Source organism: Phalacrocorax carbo, chromosome 1, assembly GCF_963921805.1.
Source record: "Phalacrocorax carbo chromosome 1, bPhaCar2.1, whole genome shotgun sequence".
In the NCBI taxonomy this organism is placed as follows: Eukaryota; Metazoa; Chordata; class Aves; order Suliformes; family Phalacrocoracidae; genus Phalacrocorax; species Phalacrocorax carbo.
The window spans coordinates 128,273,431-128,292,901 of NC_087513.1; the positions used below are offsets into that span (position 1 = coordinate 128,273,431).

General features: G+C 34.9%; 1 protein-coding gene across 1 annotated transcript in view; it reads right to left on the bottom strand.

Moving 5' to 3' along the window:
• The window catches only part of IL1RAPL1 (interleukin 1 receptor accessory protein like 1), a 772,957-nt gene that overhangs the window by 662,726 nt on the left and 90,760 nt on the right, over positions 1 to 19,471 (bottom strand). The gene's annotated exons all lie outside the window — the stretch shown is intronic.

Genomic DNA, 19,471 nt, shown 5'->3' on the forward strand with positions numbered 1-19,471 from the left:
AAGGGTGATTGCTTAACTTCACCCCTTAGTAATCTAATGCTGCATGGTCACAGCTTTGAATTATGGTACATTTATAAAAGTCAAACATCAGAAAAGAAAATTACTCCTCCCTGTGATCATAACATAAATTTAAAAGTGGAGCCAAATTTTATGGCATTGAAAATGATGTGGCTATTAATTTAATAGAACAGTTTTGTAGAAATGCCAAACATACCACGCGGTCTGCCTGACTGCAACTCTGCCAGTCCTCTCCACCACCTATCGAACAGGTTATCCCACTGTGTTATTTTTGATCTGCTAACATATTTCAGACTAGAAGGCACAAATATACGCTACACTAAACAGGAGAAATAAATGTGATGCCATCTAATAGAATCTCTCCTAGAACCATAACATTACAGGAAATGTTTTATTACTTTAGAAAAAGTTCTCAGTCAGCATATCAAGAACGTGCAGTGCAACACAGTTAAATAAATTAAAAGGCATATAGCCATGCTAGAGAAACAAACAAATAGAAAAAATCCTCCTCGATGGACAAAAAGAGAATTTCAGAAGTCAAATACTGACTTCTGACTTTTGATACCTAAACCAACATTTTGGTTTTAAAGCAGTGAGTTGGACTCAATCCATAGTTCCACCATTTTAAATCTGGATGTGCTGTTTTGCAAACACTGAAGGATACCTAGCCCCTCCCGAAAGATTAGAAACTGTCTTTAAAACATTAAATAAACACATGAAAAGTGCAGAAGTTGAACATTCATCCATAATCTACTTGAACTGCAGGCAAAACTAATTTAACTCCAACTTCACCACTTTATTATTTGACCTTTTTTGGATATGCACTTAAAAATGTCAAAACACAATAGAGCTCCTACTGGAAAGTGATGAAAATTGAAGTGGTCAACTGTTACTGAACAAGGCACTTTCTCAGGACTAATGGAGTGGAACGTCTCCCCTCATTCTTTTTTCTGTTTGTCAAAAACTTGGATTAGGGAGCAATTCCTGTCCACAGAATTGAATCTACACATACAGGAAGAGACGGTAGAGGAGAAACTGGAAAATTTGTGCAATAAAATTAGGCCAGCAGCAAATTACTACCTTCCTTGCCCAGAGCATGAATGACACAGGAGCTCAGATGGCACAATGACTCAGATATGGGTCTGAATTTTGATGTCTCTAGGGCATCTCATGAAATAATGCCACTCAATTATTGCCCTTTCTGTGATTAAGACAGGCAATACAATGCTAGAATCAATTATCGGGAGAAAGTATATAAAAGTTCAGGCTATTTTAAAATATACGGATGATCCCTAAGGGCTATAACTGACTAGTAATTTGCCATTTTGTTTCTTTTTCTGAAGTAAAAGAACAAAGTGGCATACAATTCACTGGAAATCTACTGAGCTTCTTGAAACTGAAAAGATTTACATCTGTTGTGAAGCTATTCTACAGATTTTTGAGGAATTTGACTGTCAAGAGCAGTGATCTTGAAAAGCAACTGAGGAAGTACTTTCTATTCACAGATATTGTCAAGTTAAGAAGCTCAACAACAACTCAAATGAAGAGAAAAACTTGCCAAAAGAGCAGGATCATTGGATAGAGCTATTGTTGGATAGAAATAAGTGAGTATCCAGAAAGGAAGAAAGAGTACATTTGAAACGGTAAAGAATATTAGCATGCATGTAATTAAAATCTAAGAAATTATCTTGGTAGACTAAAGATTGAGAATTTTATGTATTCTGCTTTTTTTTTATTATTTTTTTTTTAAATACAAATTCTTCGTGGAATTACCTAATTTGTAAGTTAACATTTTCCTTATAAAAGATTTCATGTGGGAATATAATGTTTCCCAGATCTTCCAACACCTGAAATAAACTAACATAGCTGGCTGTAGATAAGGATGGCTTGGCTGTTATACACAACTGATTGGAAGACTCCAAATCATTGTATTTGGAGATTTCTTCAAACTGACACTGCACCTTTCTTTCTCTCTCTCCAAAAAGTTGCAGCTGGTTCATTACATAGATACTTCTCGTGCACAAAGCAGACTCATGCCGCTGATGGTCTGTGTGGGACTTGCCATCCAGTACAAGCTGAGTTTGAAGTTGCTTATCCAGATATTTTTTAAAAAATATCAGAGTGCTCCACCTCTGCAAATCCCATGCCAGCTACATTCAGCCAAGACTGAGAGAAAGTCAGTAAGTGCACACTTCTAAAACCCAGTTCGAAGTCTCAGCTTTAAATGTGAACAACTCTGCTTTAGGACTGCTTTGTTTATCACATTTGTATTTTAGTTTAAAGTGTCTTTCCAGACACAGCTCTGTAACTGTCTTGGGAACTGAAGAAAATAGAATGTTACACAAAACAAAATGAATGCAGAATTTGCTTTTTCATTTTGGTTTGTCTTCTTGTTTTTAAATTGCCTCCTCTCCTACCTCTGGACAGAGCTTTATCTCTTTTTTTTTTTTTAGTGGAAGCAATTCAGCCCTTTAAGACTCTGAGTTTAGCTGTATATGGATCAATTTAATTACCTGTGATTAGCTTTGGAGCTGATACACTAATTAATCCCTTTGGATGTCAACCTCAGAAGGAAAGTAAAACTAAAAAACAAAGCAAACCCCAGAGAATCTGACCACTGTCTCAGTGGCCCATCCTTGAGCATGATACCCAGCAGGGTCCTGAGGAAGGCATTAGGAGCCAGAACATCCCATTGAGAAGACCCAAAAAGTGCTCTTCTTACCCTTTAAAACAAAATATAAATTATAGATTAAAATGCTGTTGAAAAGTCAGTTGTGGCCAGGGAGATTTATCTACAAACATTTTAGTGCTTACCATGAAAAAAAGCATCCATTGATCCCATCTAAAACAGACAACATCCCTAACCATGCTGGAACTTCTCTGTCCCCCCACCTCTGCACAATTTCCATCAGTCTGCATAATTCTGTAGTTTTAAGTCATGTTTTGGAAAACAGGAGCCTATACATGTAGGTAGAGACAATTTTTTATTAGAAAAACTAGGATATTCAAAAATAAAATATGCAGAAAAATAACATTCAGAAATATTTACTCTCTGTATACAGGAGATGCACTCCATTCACTCACTCCCCCTGCCCAGTGGGATGGAGGAGAGATTTGGGGGAAAAAAAGTAAAAGCCAAAACCAGGACACAGTAATAACATTCTCTTAAGGAACTGTAAACTTGACCGTGGTTACTTTTGAATTATAAAGCCCAATAGAAATGGAATAGTTTCATGACAGTCCAGCTTAAGTATTGTCTCCATGGAATTTGGGTTAACTCCTTAACAGTTTATTTTATCCTTCAGTTATACGTTATATATATGCGTTATATACACTCTCCTCCAGGTGATCTGCTACCCCACATGACCTGACAGTGACAAAGATGACCTTCTTCAACAAAGCACCCATTCATCTAATAAAAGATACTGTGCTTCCTAACAAACCTATCCTTGTCTATATTCTTAAACAACCTGTGCTACAACAGTATAACTACAAGTTACTAAAATTTACCTTATTTTTTTACATATTTCATTAAGAGATATAATGGATTGCTCAAAACAATAACTGGTATTGTTGTTCTGTTAAAAACTATGAACAGAACCTTTACTGAAACAATAGTAACCAATCCTGTAATTCAGCTCCAGGGTTGTCTTATAACTGGGTACTTTATTGACAGCATCATTCCTGGATACCTATAATGATAAGGATGGGTCCTTTTGAATGATTAAAATTGCGTGATTTAGGAATTTTTTTGCCTATTTCCTAACTAAAAGGAGTAATATGAGTTAAGATTTCTCTCTCATACAAAAACTGTTTTTGATTTTGTAATTATTAAGGTCAGGTTTTATTTTCCAAAGGACAAAGTATAACGATGCTTATTACTGCCCTCTTTCGGAAAGTCTTATCAGCTAGCAAATGAAAACCTAAGCTTGTTACTCAATAATTAGTGTCATTCATTGTTTCAATGATGTATTCTAATATGCTAGATATGTATCAACTTAAAAATAGTTTTCTGATAGCAGAGGTTTTATTGACTTCATGGAATTAGAAAGAACATATTAATTCCAGTCATCAAAAGAATTATGAAATTTAAAGCGTTTTTGAAAATTATCTAAAATTCTTCCCAATCATACACTGTATTTCAAAGGCCTTACTCTAACCACTAATATATTAGAGAAATCAGAACTGTGATTTATTAAAAAGTCCCACATTTCATATAATAAATTTTGAAGATATTGCAATGAAATTAAATACATTTATACGTCAACAAAATAAAAAAATGGAGTGGCCCATCAGGTTCTTATTCAAATCAGGAACTTAATTTCAACTAGCCTTTAACAGAAACAATAAATTGCCTTGAGAAAATGAAAGAAAAAAGCTTAGATAAAAGAAAAGCATACATATGGAAACAAATTATGCAGAAAGCTGAACTAATGAAATATTAAATTTTCTCTTTGGGTTTCATTGCAGGGCTTTTAAAATGTTGATTTACTTATATTTATTTATATTAATTACTTTTTTGGTATTTTACTGCAGATGGGTTTTGTCAGTCAAAACTGTTATCAACTAACCAATTTTGCATGTTTTATTGGTTTTTTAGGGGTTTTTTATTATTATTTTGGGGTCTACATCAGGCATAGTTTTTAATTCATGTATTAGAACATTCTGAACTATGAGAGAATATTTTGTAATAGGAGGGCCCTAGCAAGAGGCAAGAGTCCAAAAGTAACCAAGTCAGTTGCCCAGAGAATTTGTGCAAGCTCTATCCCTGGAGGTGTTAAAAGACTCATGGATAAAGCCCTGAGCAACCTGGGCTGATCTCAGAGCTGACTCTGCTTTAAACTTGAGACCTCCAAAGGTCTCTTCCAACCTGAATAATTCTGAAAAATCAAGTGTGTTACTTGACTTGGCCAACTCCAGCTCATGACTAAATCTTTGTGCCAACAAAACCACCTGAATTTGAGAAAAATCTTCTATAGTGGTCAAAAAGCACTTCAATATTATTCTACTAACAACTGCAGCACAGGAAAACCACGTCAGTTATGTATCTTACATTTAGCTGCATTTCCTCAGAGGCCTATCTTTAAATCATGCTGTTTAACCATATCCTTATGACAAAAATATAAAGATGCATTGTGCAGAACAGTAATATAACAAACCACTTCTTCTTTCACTATATGATAAATTACTTTTCTGTAAACAACTCTTGCTGATGTTTTCAAAATTTGATATATTCTACTTAAAATCATTATTTTGGGAAATATTCCTATATAGTCAGCATCATTACATTATCTTGTTTCTGAAAAGTTTTCCAAAGTGCATTCCAGTAGTTTATTTATGCATCAGGTTGGTTTTCTCTTTAACACCATTGTGACTCATACTAAAAAGATAGATAAAAAGAATAAAAAGAAATGTGGCCGACACATTGAGGGAGGTTATCTGTCCCCTCTACCCCACTCTGGTGAGACCCCACCAGGAGTACTGTGTCCAGCTTTGATGTCCCCAGCACAAGAAAGACGCTGTTGGAGCAGGTCCAGAGAAAGGCCTCAAAAATGATCAGATGGCTGGAGCACCTCTCCTATGAAGAAAGGCTGAGAGAGTTGGGGTGGTTTAGCCTGGAGAAGAGAAGGCTCCGGGGAGACCTTACTGCAGCCTTTCAGCCCTTAAAGGGGGCCTGAAGAAAGAGAGACTTTTTACCAGGGCCTGCAATGACAGGATAAGGGAGAACAGTATTAAACTAAAAGAATGCAGGTTTAGATTGAACTTAAGGAATCTTTTTTACCATGAGGGTGGTGAGATACGGGAACAGGTTGGCCAGAGAAGTTGTGGGTGCCCCCTCCTGGGAATTGTTCAAGGTCAGGTTGGGCAGGGCTTAGAGCAACTTGATCTAGTGAAAGATGCCCCTGCCCATGGCAGGGGGGTTGGACTAGGTGCTCTTTGAAGGTCCCTTCCAACCCAAACCGTTCTATAATTTGAAGATTCTAATTAAAATTAATATTTTTATTTCAATGAAAGAGCTGTGCATAAGTATAAAACATGTAAGTCGTAGCATATATAGATACATAACTCCTTTTAGTCTGGAACACTAAAAGCTGTACAGTTTTCCACCAACAAAAAACTTAATATTTTTTTATTCTACTTTTTCTTATTTAAAAGGAGGCATAATTACAGTTGCAGTCTTTCAAAATGTTGAAAGATGTTTTCAACTTCATTAGGTTTCAAAATATTGAAAAACATTTTCAGCTTCATTAGGTTGAATATTGGACTGCATTGAATAGGGAATAATGTGTCAATGTAAAATTCCTAACAAGTACGAGAGAAAAAGTCCTCAGAGTCAGAATGTGGATCTCTTGCTGAGGTTAAGTAACAAACGATAAGCGATCCTACTGAAATTAAGTTATACTTTAAAAATTATCTAATCTTAATAAAGAGATCAGACTTATTGCAGCAAAAGTAGTCCTGAGTAAAAAGGTTAATGGTAATTAAATGAGTCTGCATCTATTAAAATAAAAAGCTAAATAGCTAAAGATGTGTGCAAAAAGGGTAACGGATAATCTACTGTTCTGTCTGCAAAAAAAATTGAAGAAACAATTATCTTGGTGAACTCCCTTTCTCAGAATATTTGCTATTGTTTATCTTATCTTTTTGTCCTAAAGCTTGCTGTGTGAATTTTTGTTACTCGTGACTTCAGGTTCAGGATTGAAAGCTACACAGTATGCATAATTTATGAATCGGTATAACATGACTGTCTTCCTATGTGTTTTGAAGGGAAGTTGCATCTTAAAGTGGAACTAACCATCACAAGTACAAAATGTACAAAATAAAAAATGTAAATACACAAGAACCTGTCATGCCAGTAAAGTTATAAAATTTCAAACTTCAGATTTAACAGTAGCTAAAATTAAATAATTTGTGGCAGATTAAATATTTTCTCCATTTTTATCTCATTCAGATGGAAATTATCACATCACCATATTTGTTCATTTTTCATATATGCAGGCAACTTTAATAATTCATATCTAGATTAGGTTATTATGCTCCTGTAGGTCAGAGACTTGTTCAGCAAGTATTACAATTTCCCCCTAAAATGAACAAAATATACAGCACTGTACTACTTATACCAAAACTAACTGTAATAAAAAAGAAATCCAGACCCCAAAATAATCCACAAACACACAGTAAAGCCCAGCAAGAAAGAAACAGGTTCTTCAAGAAGGGGGGAAAAAGCAAGAAGTTCACCTTTGTTTTGACTGAAGGAAATGTAAACTCTCACATGTGACTTATTATTGAGAATTCATCACAGCAGTGAAGGAGTGTGAACAAAGCATACATAACACATTATTCTGCTCTCTGGAGCATGATGGAACTTGATGCCTGACCTTTTCCATAAGAGAGAGACAAGATTTAAAGCCTTCATACTAAATTTGGCCTAGAAATTAAGACCAGGCAGATGGGACAGAAAATAAAAAGCTATTTTCAATGAACATATTAATGAAATAAACCTAATAACACATAAATTAAATTCAATTATTTTTAATAATTACTGGTAGAAGAAGAAAGGAACTGCAAAGTGTTCAGAGTGTAACACAGCAGCTTTGATGTAAGTAAACAATTACAGAATCGGATACTTTTAAAATTGCATGGCACAGTGTGTCACAGTAATTCACTTCCAAGAGTTCTTACATATTACTAACAGTTGCAACTGCCTCTATCAGAAAACTATATTCCCGTGATTTTCAGTTTAAATAAAACTAAAGCTCTGCTTGACAGAATTCAGAACTTGGACATAAAATCCTCACCAACGTTTCTGAGGAGGACTGTTGCGCTGTCTACAGCTATGTAGGAAATTACATGCAGGAGACAGAGGCCTCTTTCTCTTTGTTGATCACGACTGCCAGTACCTTGAAGTTGATGCCATCTTGGCAGAGAAAACCAGTTTCTAAACCCTTTCTTGAGTTTCTCAGCCCACAAACATCTAACAATTTGCTGTTTAGTGATGGGCAACTACCGTAACTTGTTACATCTTTCACCTTGTGTATCTATACTGAAGGAAGGAAATGGGGTAGTCTTAAAAGTACCACGGAACATGCATTTCTTCCTCATCTAGCTTTTAGAGAAAGACCGGGTCACAGAGAACAACTACAACCAACCAACCAACCAACCAAACAAACAAACAAACGAAAAATCAAGCCTCCTCTCCCCCCCAAAGTTATTAATTCTGCAGACTTACCACAAGACTTCATATCTTCTTTGGATCTCATGGCTAGACTTACCAGAAGGGAAAATTTTAGATGTTTCAAATACACAACACATTGGTAGTGAGAAAGCAACTCTGCTGAATGGTCTTGTTCAAACACAGTTTGAAATGAATGACCAATTCTCCGTACTGAAAACAACAGCATTTGTAGGTATGAGCTATCATGAATCCTAAGTACTGCACTTACTCCAGATTTGGTATCAACAGCACCATTTTAATATGAGTGCAATACCAAACATGTACAAAACATGCTGGCTCAGTACACATATGAGAATAGCATGAGCTACTTTGAAATGCAGGTTTATTACACATGCATTACTTAATAGTGACAAAGTGAAACAAAGTAATGAATGAATAAAGCAGTCCACCTAGTTAAACATCAATAAAATTTCAATTCTTTTAAGTTTACCCTGGACTACAGATAGCATGACACTAGTCAGACGATAGCAAGGACAGCTGCTTTTTAGTGCAATCTTATTGTGCAGAGAGCTAACAGCTTCTCTAGACACTGTAAAAGTGTAATCACAGTGGAATTCACTCACTGCATTACCTCCTAAAAATTATCCTCAGCTTTTCATAGCAGATTCAGTCTTTTTTTTTTTTTTTTTTTTTTTGGGGGGGGTGGTGCAATGACCTCTTGCATTTTGATGTTCCATTGTTGTAAACCTTTATACTGATAAATTTTTAGGTTGTTAAATGACACCCTGACCAAACTATATTTGCTAAATCATCTTATTATTTTTATGGACAGACCTCTGATAATTTAACTAGGAATTGTAAAAAAATAGTTCAGATAATAGTAACAGTTGGTGGCTATGTCAAGAGAATCAATAAAATTTCTTAATAGACTGAACTATGTTTGCCATGGATTTTTTTTCTCTGAAAATTTGAGAAAAAGAAATAATAGATGTTTTCCTTATCTCAAATTTTATATATGAATTATTTTCAAGTGGTTTGTCTGGAATGCATTTCAAATATGTATAGAAAAATTATTACAACTGAAAAATATAAGCCATCATATTGTACCACTCCTAATAACTAGAAAGAATTTGTCCCTCCTCTCCTTGACATGATAGCTACTTTTCCCATTAAAAATGAATTTTCTAACAAACATGGTTTGCCATGATTTCTTCCCAGACTTTCTGTCTGTTTTAAGCTTCCTACTTCATCCATCAATAGTCCCATTTTTCTAAAACTTCACAGGAAGTAGTATAATATAAAATGAATGCATGCCTATTTGCCAACTTACAGCAGTTTGCAATTCTGCTGAATAATTATTCAAAAAAAGTTTACTGACCGACTAGAATGTTCTGTTACTGACCCTTATTCAATTTCCTAGAAAAAAATACAAAGCTTATGATTTGATTTTGTCTCTCAAATTATAAAAATATAAATTATATTTAAACCACTGCCAATGGCAAAGCTAAACCTATGATACAAAAAAGTGATTTTGTTGCAGAGTGCTTGAAGTGGCCTGGTGCAGTCAGCAGAATGCAGGCAGGGCATTCACTGGCCTCCAGGAGGTCCCCTGTGAAATCACAAGGTATGCATTAGTCACTTCTAGAAAAGGCAACTTGACCCCTTGTCATACTTGGTTCAGCCTGTTTGATCAGAAAGGGCTCAGAGTTTGACAGTATTGCTCCATATTTTCCCTCCTCCTTTGCTGCGCTACACCCAGGCAATCACCTATGCAACAGCTTAACAGCATCTCTATAGGCTCTGTTATCCCTAGGAAGGAACTGAGCTTCCCCTCATAGCACAGATATCTATCCATTCATATATATATAGATTTTACATTGTTCCTTGCGCCGCTCTCTGTTTTGCCTTCAGGATTCACTCTGGGTTATATGGCCAATGACATTCGGCATAAAATTTGGAGTTTCAGATAAGCCAACCTTCTACTTTTTAAAAAAATAGTATTAACAACAGCTTTACTTTAGGCTGCACTCTTTGTGTCTGGAGAACCACGCGTGTTGCTGGTTTTTTTGAAAGTTGTTGACTTTACGGCCTGCTCTTTCATTTTTAATATCCCAAGTCACTCTCTTTGTTCTACCTACTACAACAAACCTCATTAAAAGAAAGATCATAGTAAATTATATAGAAGTGTATGAAGGTAGCATGCCTAGTATTAGCTAATTACTTTTCTCATAAGAAAATACTATGTTTCTTGTATTATCAAGGGTATTAACTACAGTTAAAAGTGACACAGGAAGGGAATGGTAAAACACACATTACATAGGCTCATTTTTGCATGTAGCTTAATACATGCCTCATTTATTGGCTTATGCTTCAATAGAGTTTGAACACATTTGTAATTTCCAAGGAATAAATAATCTCACTGTGAAAGAAACTGAATGTCCTGAACAGTTACTAAATAATTTTAACTATCAAATTTTAGAACCTGACATGACAATAACTACAGGTGTTTCCTTGGTACGTTGCAACTCCACATTAGAGCAATTCAGAGCTACCATCCTAAACATGCCACAGTTTCCACTGGGAGATGAGGCAACCCACGATGAGACAGATGTTTAGGGAAGTTCTAATCTGGAGAAATCGATGGTCACGGACTACAGCATGTACATATATCCTCTAACAGGTTTGCCTAAATTCCTTAAAAAAACAGTTTAAAGAACAGTCCTGAAGTCACTTAATTCAGCTGCACACTGTCCTGAGCCACCTGCTGTAAACAACATTGCTTGAACCAGGGGCGTTATACTAGATGATCTTAAGAGGTGCCTTCCAACCTAAATGACTCTGTAATTAAAACTGGAATTATCAGTTGGAACTATTTTAATTGGAATGAAAATTGATTTAAAAGAGAATAAAAATTTCTCCTTTTGCCAAGGATGAAAAAAGAGTCATTTTTGGAAGTGGGCTACGCCAAATGAATTTGCAGATTGCTTCAACACAATTGTCTGCTTTGCATATGAACACCCGACAGCCTCCTGAAATGAGTTAAGCGTTCAGAGCAAGGCGATAAAATTACAGGAGCACTCATCTTTCAACTAACGTGACTGCCTCATAATTTACCATTATAGCACTCTGATAATTCTCCTTATAATTGCAAAAAACTGTTTTGAAAAACAGATAAAAAGATAAATCTTAAAGTAACAATGGACAACGGGCATTTTGCATTTAAAATAAAGACCATAACAACAAAAACAAGTCTGAGCAAGAATGGCTGAAGATTTCAGTACTGCAATCTAAAGGACGACCTTCTCTTTTCATGCTAAGTTGCTTCCCATATATCTGTGTATTCAGCACTGTGTATGGAGCACTTTCTGCCTTCATCTTCCAGAAAGAACAGGACAGTAAGTATTTTAATCTAAGATAGTTTTCATAAATTTTAATTTGCTTTAAGTGTAGCAACAAAACATACTCTACTGGGCAAGGCATTATCACAGCTCATATTTCTATATTTTAATACTATTTCACAACTGAGTACACTGAAATAAAGAAGACAAATCTATCAGATGGACACTACTTGTCCTTGAGGTTTTCTTGTCTCCTTATTCTCCACAGTCATTATTCTACATAAAATTGACTGCATAATTTTCAAATAAATAAATCTTTTGCAACAGCTATTTCTAATCAAAGGTCACTTGTTCTTTTACATCTTTTAGACCATTTGCCAACAGATGCCAATCAGTGAAAGAACTGCTAACCATCCCCCAGGGAAAATAAGGACTGTGGAAGCAGAGAGTCATTCTAAACAGCTACTAAAACTCAATGACTGAACTATGTAAGAATATCTATTACTGTCCTTTTGGCTTTAGATTTTGTTTTGTCTCCTTTACTATCATTAGTCATTTTTTTAATATGTATTGCACACTATAAAACATTGACCCTTTGCTACTGCACAGACAGTCTTTTCACATACTGTGGTATTATTCACCATCTCCCAGGACTCTGAAAAGTATCAGTATGGATCCTAGCAACAACAAAAGGTCATATAACTATTTTTAAAATGCCAGCCATCCTGTTTATAAATGCTTACAGGACAAGTAACAGTTACTGCTTTCATTGTGTCTCCAAAATAAGTAATGTGTCACAAAGGATTTATGTTTGCAATGCAATTGTTCCCTATTGACCAAATTCTCTAGCGGCACAGAACTGGGTTTCTTTCTTTCTCTATAATCTAGCCCCCACCCCACCCCCATAGTAAACAATCCACATCATTGCTGTTCATCTGACATATTGAACAGTGTCCTTAGCTTAAAAAAATAGAGACCATTAGAGCTGAACCATCCCCGTGGCCAAGCATCTGTATAAGCTCACTAACAAAACTAGTGTTCTTTCCAACAAGATTCGGGGTTTTTCCAATGCAAACTATATGTTGAAAATTACTCCATAGCAATGCAATACATACAATATTCTGTAGCTAAAGAAACATTTGGTATTAAAAAGGATCATTCTCTTAAAGAAAAAAGTTGGCATTAACAAAAAACTGTGTCAAAACAATATACTAAAGGAACCCTCTAATTTCCTGAATATGCAAAATGTTACTAAACAAATTAATTGTTAGCTCCTACTTCCTTCCAGTATTCCTTGATTCTCAAAAAGCAAATCATACCTTTTCTCCTAAACAATAATCAGGTGGGGTTTTCCCTTCCTAAATTAAGAAAGAAGATGAGGATCATATCAAAACTGGCGTAAATGGCTTTGCCAGATCTTTCTGCAGGGTGGGGATATGGATACTTTTGCTGTCTAAATAAGGTGCTCAAGGACACTAATGACTCTATTAACATCCTGGTGCCATGTAGAAATCCCAAGCTGTAAAACTTTCCTGTGGGCTATAGTAATTCCAGAAGGCCTCACGGTTCTGTCAGACAGCAAAAGTTCAGGACACACAGTGAAAGCGTTGAAGGAGGCAGAGCATTTACACAGTCTTCGCATCTCTAGATCATCTAGACCTCCCCCCAAGCAGGCATAAGCAATCATTCATCTCAGTTGACCCCACTATTATATATTTAAGTGTATTGCTGTTGAAGATTTTCTATCTTTAAAAGTGCAAGTAAGAAAACAAATAACACCCTCTCCCACCAACACACACTATACAAGGCATATACCTTATAAAGTAACTAGGCAAAATCCAAGAAAGTGGATACACCCAGTTAATTCATTCTTCAGCTATGAAGAGGTTTTAACACTAAAAATAAAACTTACTGATTTCTACTACACATTAAAATGGGGAGGAACAACCATCTTTAAATTGGAACAGAAAAGTTGCAAAAAGTAAACTAAAACATCTTTATTCTCAGGATAAAAAGCAGAATACTATCAGTGTTATCAAATCAATATGGAACAAATGAATAGATCAGGACATAAGAAAGTTGCTTGAGAACGAACAACAGGGATTTCTCTTTATCTCCGTTGTGGTTTTAACAATAATGTTTTCCCCTCATCTTCCTCTCTCTTCTCCCTCAAAAAGAAAAATGCTTCATAGAGTTTTCTTCATTCAGTCCCACAGCTACAACCACAAACAAGGCTGTGTATATATATGCCAATTTAAAATGAGTCTTTTGAAACAATCCTCATATCAAATAAGGTTTACTTCTTAATCAGGTCATGATGCAAAAATATTCCTGTCTCCCCAGTGCAATAAGAAAGGTACATATGTCTTTTCTTAGGACTGACTTTCACTATACTTTTGCTTGTTTTCACCAAACAGAGAAACAGAAAAAGGTTTTCATAGTCATAACAGTAGTCTTAATTGTTCCAACTGAAAAAATCCTTGCTCATATAAGTCAATCTTGAACATCAGATAGACAGACTAAATATTATTTCAGGTTCTGTGTAACCACTCAACAAGCCACAAGCCTCATCAATTAATAACGGGAAACTAACATTCTGTAACAGAGTGAAAACAACAGCTAGGGGCCATTAATATCAATTGACACAAACTCCTATGGCTTACAAGAAGCATGTCCTTTAATTGCTGTAAATACTTTGCTCTAAGCTCAGTGTACTTGGAGTGCTGTATATGTGAGTGTTCTGCCTGTAAATTGTATAAGAAAAAGAACAACAGATATGTATCTATTAATTTATTTTTTGAACCATCTGATTACTATTCAGTGCATATCAGACCCAATATGGCATTCATTGACTAATTACCTTCTGACAAGAATCCAAAAAAAAATATACTTAGGCAATCAAAATATAGGCAGAATGAAAAAGAGAATGGCACCACTGAAAGAAAGACACTAAGAATAGGATGATCTGTGTAGTACTACACACTTAGGACACCAAGTCTCAGCCAGAAAGGTTATAAAAAATAAATAAATAAAATCTACATATACTCAAATATCGCATACCAGACCTCTACTAAGCCTCAGCATTTAATTGTGGGCAATTTCTCAAATTGCCATGTAAGCAATGGTGTGTTTTTGCCATGTAAGCTGGTTTCTAGACATATATATATTAAATTATTTTCTGTAGAATACAGACAATTCAATTACTAGATACAAAGGAGTAAACTAAATTCAACAATTCTTCCTATCTGAAAAAGAGTTCTCAAACTGTCTTGACTTCTGCAGACGTATTCCTCACATACAGCACAGGTGAAGAATTTTCATTCCATTGATTTTTTTTTTTTAATAAATTGTTGAGTTCTCATAATGACATTTGTCATGAGGTGTAAAATCTTGGTTTTGTTGATGTTAAGGCCTTCTTTGCACAGAACATGTGTCCCTTTTCCAGTTAAATGAAATGTTTCTGAAAAAGAAAAACTGTGCAGAGATGTCCTTTATACATCTGATATTATTCTCTTAAATATACTTATTCTTACATGCAAAATAATTCATAAAAATTCATAGAAGGCCATAGTTTAGAAAAATGTCTGCTTATAGTTCTTGAAGAGTATGGAATTTGTCAAACAGAAAAAGTACTTGGAATTTTTGGTATATCTTTCCTGTCTGTTCCCCAGAATTCCACTAGTTACAGAACCAAAAAAAATCTTGAATTATTTTTACCTAGTTAAAATTCATATTTGCTCCTACAAAACAAACTAAAATTCAGAAATACCAACATTGCAATGTCAAAGCTATTTAGTGCCTTTTTTCGTAATGTTGACTTTCCATACAAACACAACAACTAGAACTATCTATATTCATTCACGATTGCTAAGGCACAGAAATACTAGACCTTAAAAAGAGAAGTAATCTTCTGCTATATGACAAAATACATCTATAGACTTTAATCTCATCGTATGATGTGGTATGTGACGCGAATGATAACCCATCTTTGGTTAGACTGTCCCTCCAGTAAAATTATTCCATCATAGAATAAATTTGACCTAGAAAAGAAAATTTCCATTCACAATAGCAGAACTGAACAGAGAATATTAATTAATTAACTCATAATACATAATCATCTGTGGAAAAACAGAGCGCTACAGACAGTAATAACAACTCTCACCTTTTGTGATACAAGTCAACGCTAGATTACTGTTAGGCAATGTGAGTGTATAAAATGCCACTACACCAATACTGTCTAATTATACTGATCAAGTTATAATTCTTTACGTAATGATGTCTTTTTACATACTTTTCCCCCCATTCTCCCTTTTAACAGGTTTGGTTTTTAACAACAAGACTTTATTTCCTTTGTCTATTCAGCATCCTTGGAAAGAACCACCAGATGGCAATGCAGTGTTCAAGTATTTTATTTAACATGCATGTTATAGGGAAGAAAACCTGTACAGATCAGCATGAGGTGCTCTTTCCTAACCTACTTCCTCTTTGATGAGTATTAAATAATTCATAAGCAAAAACTCTATTCACCACAAGCGAGTGATCAAATGCCACTCAACCTGAAAAGAACAGACTTTAAGAAAACTAAGTTTCTAAGGATGTAAAGCCACATGGTTAAAAAAAAAATCTACAGCTTACTTCAAACTACGAAACAGGATAATTTCAGGAAAAATCCCTGAAAGGAAAACATTTAGAAATGCATTATCATAAAGTTCTCAAAATGCTATCAAGGAATACATTGAGCAACAGACACTCAGTGAACTGCACAAAAAGCAAATCTATGCAATTTTTAGGCATACTGTAAATTTATATGAAGTTCAGCATCATGCTAAAAACCAGGCATTATCTCCTATGCTTTGGAGGTTTAAGCCAATTCCAGTAAAACCATGTGCTGAACGAATCAAAATATGTAGGCTTTAAGTATTTATTATTTCTGTGCATCAACCAGGACATGGTGATCAGAGAAATTGTTTCATGAAGCAAGAATCTTTGAGATATTTCAAAAAGATGACAAGTAGTGCAAGAGTCAGCTTCCCATTTAGCCTATCACATCTGATATCCATTATGTGCCACATGAAAGTTCATCTTTGCAGTTACTATTGCAGGCTCTGAAGCCTCTCCAGAAGTCATGGGAACTTCACTGAATACCTAAAATACCCAGTTAACAAACACTACATCTACTCTGAAGTCAATGGTTAGAACGGCAAAGCTAAAGGCAAAGGATCTTTCTTGCTTGAGAAGGCATTACAACTTGTAGGTGTTGTGCATTCAACTATAATTGACAGGAATAGTTTAGGTGTGCTTAAATCTAATTTAGTTTTTGCATACATGGATATAGGAAGATGTTTCTTGCATCATTTCTATTTATTAATGGAATTGTTACTGGAACTGTTTATCCAGCCATTCTTATGTAACAGAGTTATTACCTGCCCTAAATGTAAAATAAAGCCTTGATATGTTAAAGAGCATTTGGAAACTGTTCATTGTATTACAGAAATTATTGAAAATATTAACTGGAAAAAAAAGATGTATATATCTCCTGTCAGATAGAAACAGAATCATACATGCAAGATAAAGTGTTAAACAGGTACGTCACACAGCTGTGAGTAAGCTGATTTAAAGCACGTTTTCCTGCTAATATAATAAATATTTGATTAATACTCTTCCCTTTATACCCTATATTATTATATTTAACTGATGAATAGCATACAGTGGTAGAAAGATTCAAGGACTGCCTTTAAGTAATGTCATTTCAGTGCTTTGCATAATGACAGCTGTCACGATCAGAGATTTAATCCAACACAGCAGAACCTAAGCTTTCTCTTGCAGTGTTTTTTAACCTGCTTTTCAATCAACACAAAGACAGGAATACTATATTGATCCTAGTTGTTTACATATATAGCTAATTATTTGATATCACTTCAGTCCTGAAAGCCAATAGATGGTCAGAATTGTTAACCATTTTTAGAAATAAAAACAGAATTTGAGCCTACATATTATTCTGCATTTTTGGCATGATATGAATCCTCACTGACTTCCCGAAGGTAGGTTTTCATGAACCTGACAGATCAGGGAAGTGGTTGGAAATGTATTTTTGCCAAATGGAGAAACTAAAACTTTTAAAATCACTATCTTTTTAGCACAGCTGATAAAATACTTATAGAAGAAGAGAGCTGAAGTACTCTCGCAGGAAAAATCCAACTGACAGTGTAGAAAAGACATATTTCCAAGGATAGATTTCTTTTTACATAAAAAACTGAAGTTAAATATATAAAGAACACAAGATTTGTGTTTTCAGGTTTGTTACTAAGAAATAAGCTCAACAAAAGCAAATAAGAAGGAATAAGTCACAATTAGGACAACAACTATTTAGCATATTAATGCAGCAACTTCTTCACTTCTAATACACTTCTTTAATTCATAACAGAGAAGAAAGTACATAAAAGCAACACATCTCTAAAGGGTGGATATACTACTCCATATTTATAACATCTCATAAGTATAAAAATACGCCATATTTATTTTGCTATTCATTTTACTTTATTGCTGATATTTCAAGGACAAGGTGAACTCACAAGAAGAGCTGACTAAAGAGACGGAAACTGTCCTCACCATCCTCTCTGCCTCTGGTTAACATGTTCACATAAAACCACAGTTTGATTTTCCAGGTTGATGTTTTTTCTACTTCCAATTAGGAAGCCATTTCTATTTTCACAGTACAGATAAGTGAATCTTATTTTGCTAAAACTTCTGTTGAATTAAATACAGTTTTCTTTGTAGAAACACTTCAGTATTGCAAAATAGGCCTCCTGAGCACCAAGGGAAGGAAAAAACCCAACCCAACCCAAACCAAAGAACAACAGAAACAAACCAGGCAGCATCACACATGTTATTACATTCCACCAACTTCCATGGAAGTTCTTCAAGTCTAAAGTCACTAAACAACATGACCAAAGGCTGCAGGATCTGCGACTTCAGTAAATCAGAGAGTTTTCCTTTGCACATACAGTATGACAAACAGACCTCTTGGTGATACAGATAATTGAAACTATATACAGGATAAGAAGATTTCCCATTAAAACATCAAGAACCCCATGTTACAGTAAGGTATGATCCAAATATTTCCATTACAGTTTTTCCTTTTTATTACAGCATCAGAATGAGAACATATTCTGTACATCTTAAAAATTATTGTATGCCCTTTCTTTTGCCAGACAGCAATTATATTACTTTCCCAAACAGAAATTAAAATGTGTATTTACCGCTTTTCCTTGCATTGGTTGATCAGAGGAAGAGGATACAGGCAAAAATGATGAAATCAAATGCAAAGACAGCCCATATTCTTATTGTCACATTCAAGAAACAGGTATCAGATAGCAGGCTATTTTTTTAGTTCCTTAAAAATAGAGGTCATTGTAAAAGTTACTTTAAGATGATCAATAATGTTTATACTAAATTTGGATTAAGAGGCCTCGACTTAAAGCTTACAAGTATTAAATCTTAATCAAACAGAACAACCTCACCAGACACATTCAAAGGCTATCTATGATACCTGTTTAGGCTTCAACATCGTATTACAAACACATCAACCCATCACCCACTCCTTTGCTCTGCACACAGTCTGTTTATTCCAGGTTTCTTGAGTTTAAATAAACCCAAATATATTTTAATCTCAAATCTTCATTGAGGAATACCTTACTTTACAGTGGTACTCTTTATTTGCCTTACCTCCATCTACATTTCCAGTCACTAAAATACTGGAGACATATTCAGTTTCATAATGTTTTTACAAATATGATCCATTGAAAATACAAGGTGTGATTTAAGCTCTTGCCCAAAATGTGTAAAGATCTGTGTCCTCCCTAAGTACCACTTTACAACAACTACCAACCAACTACAGCTGGAAACAGATTTAAAATATACAAGAAGCAATCAGAGCTGG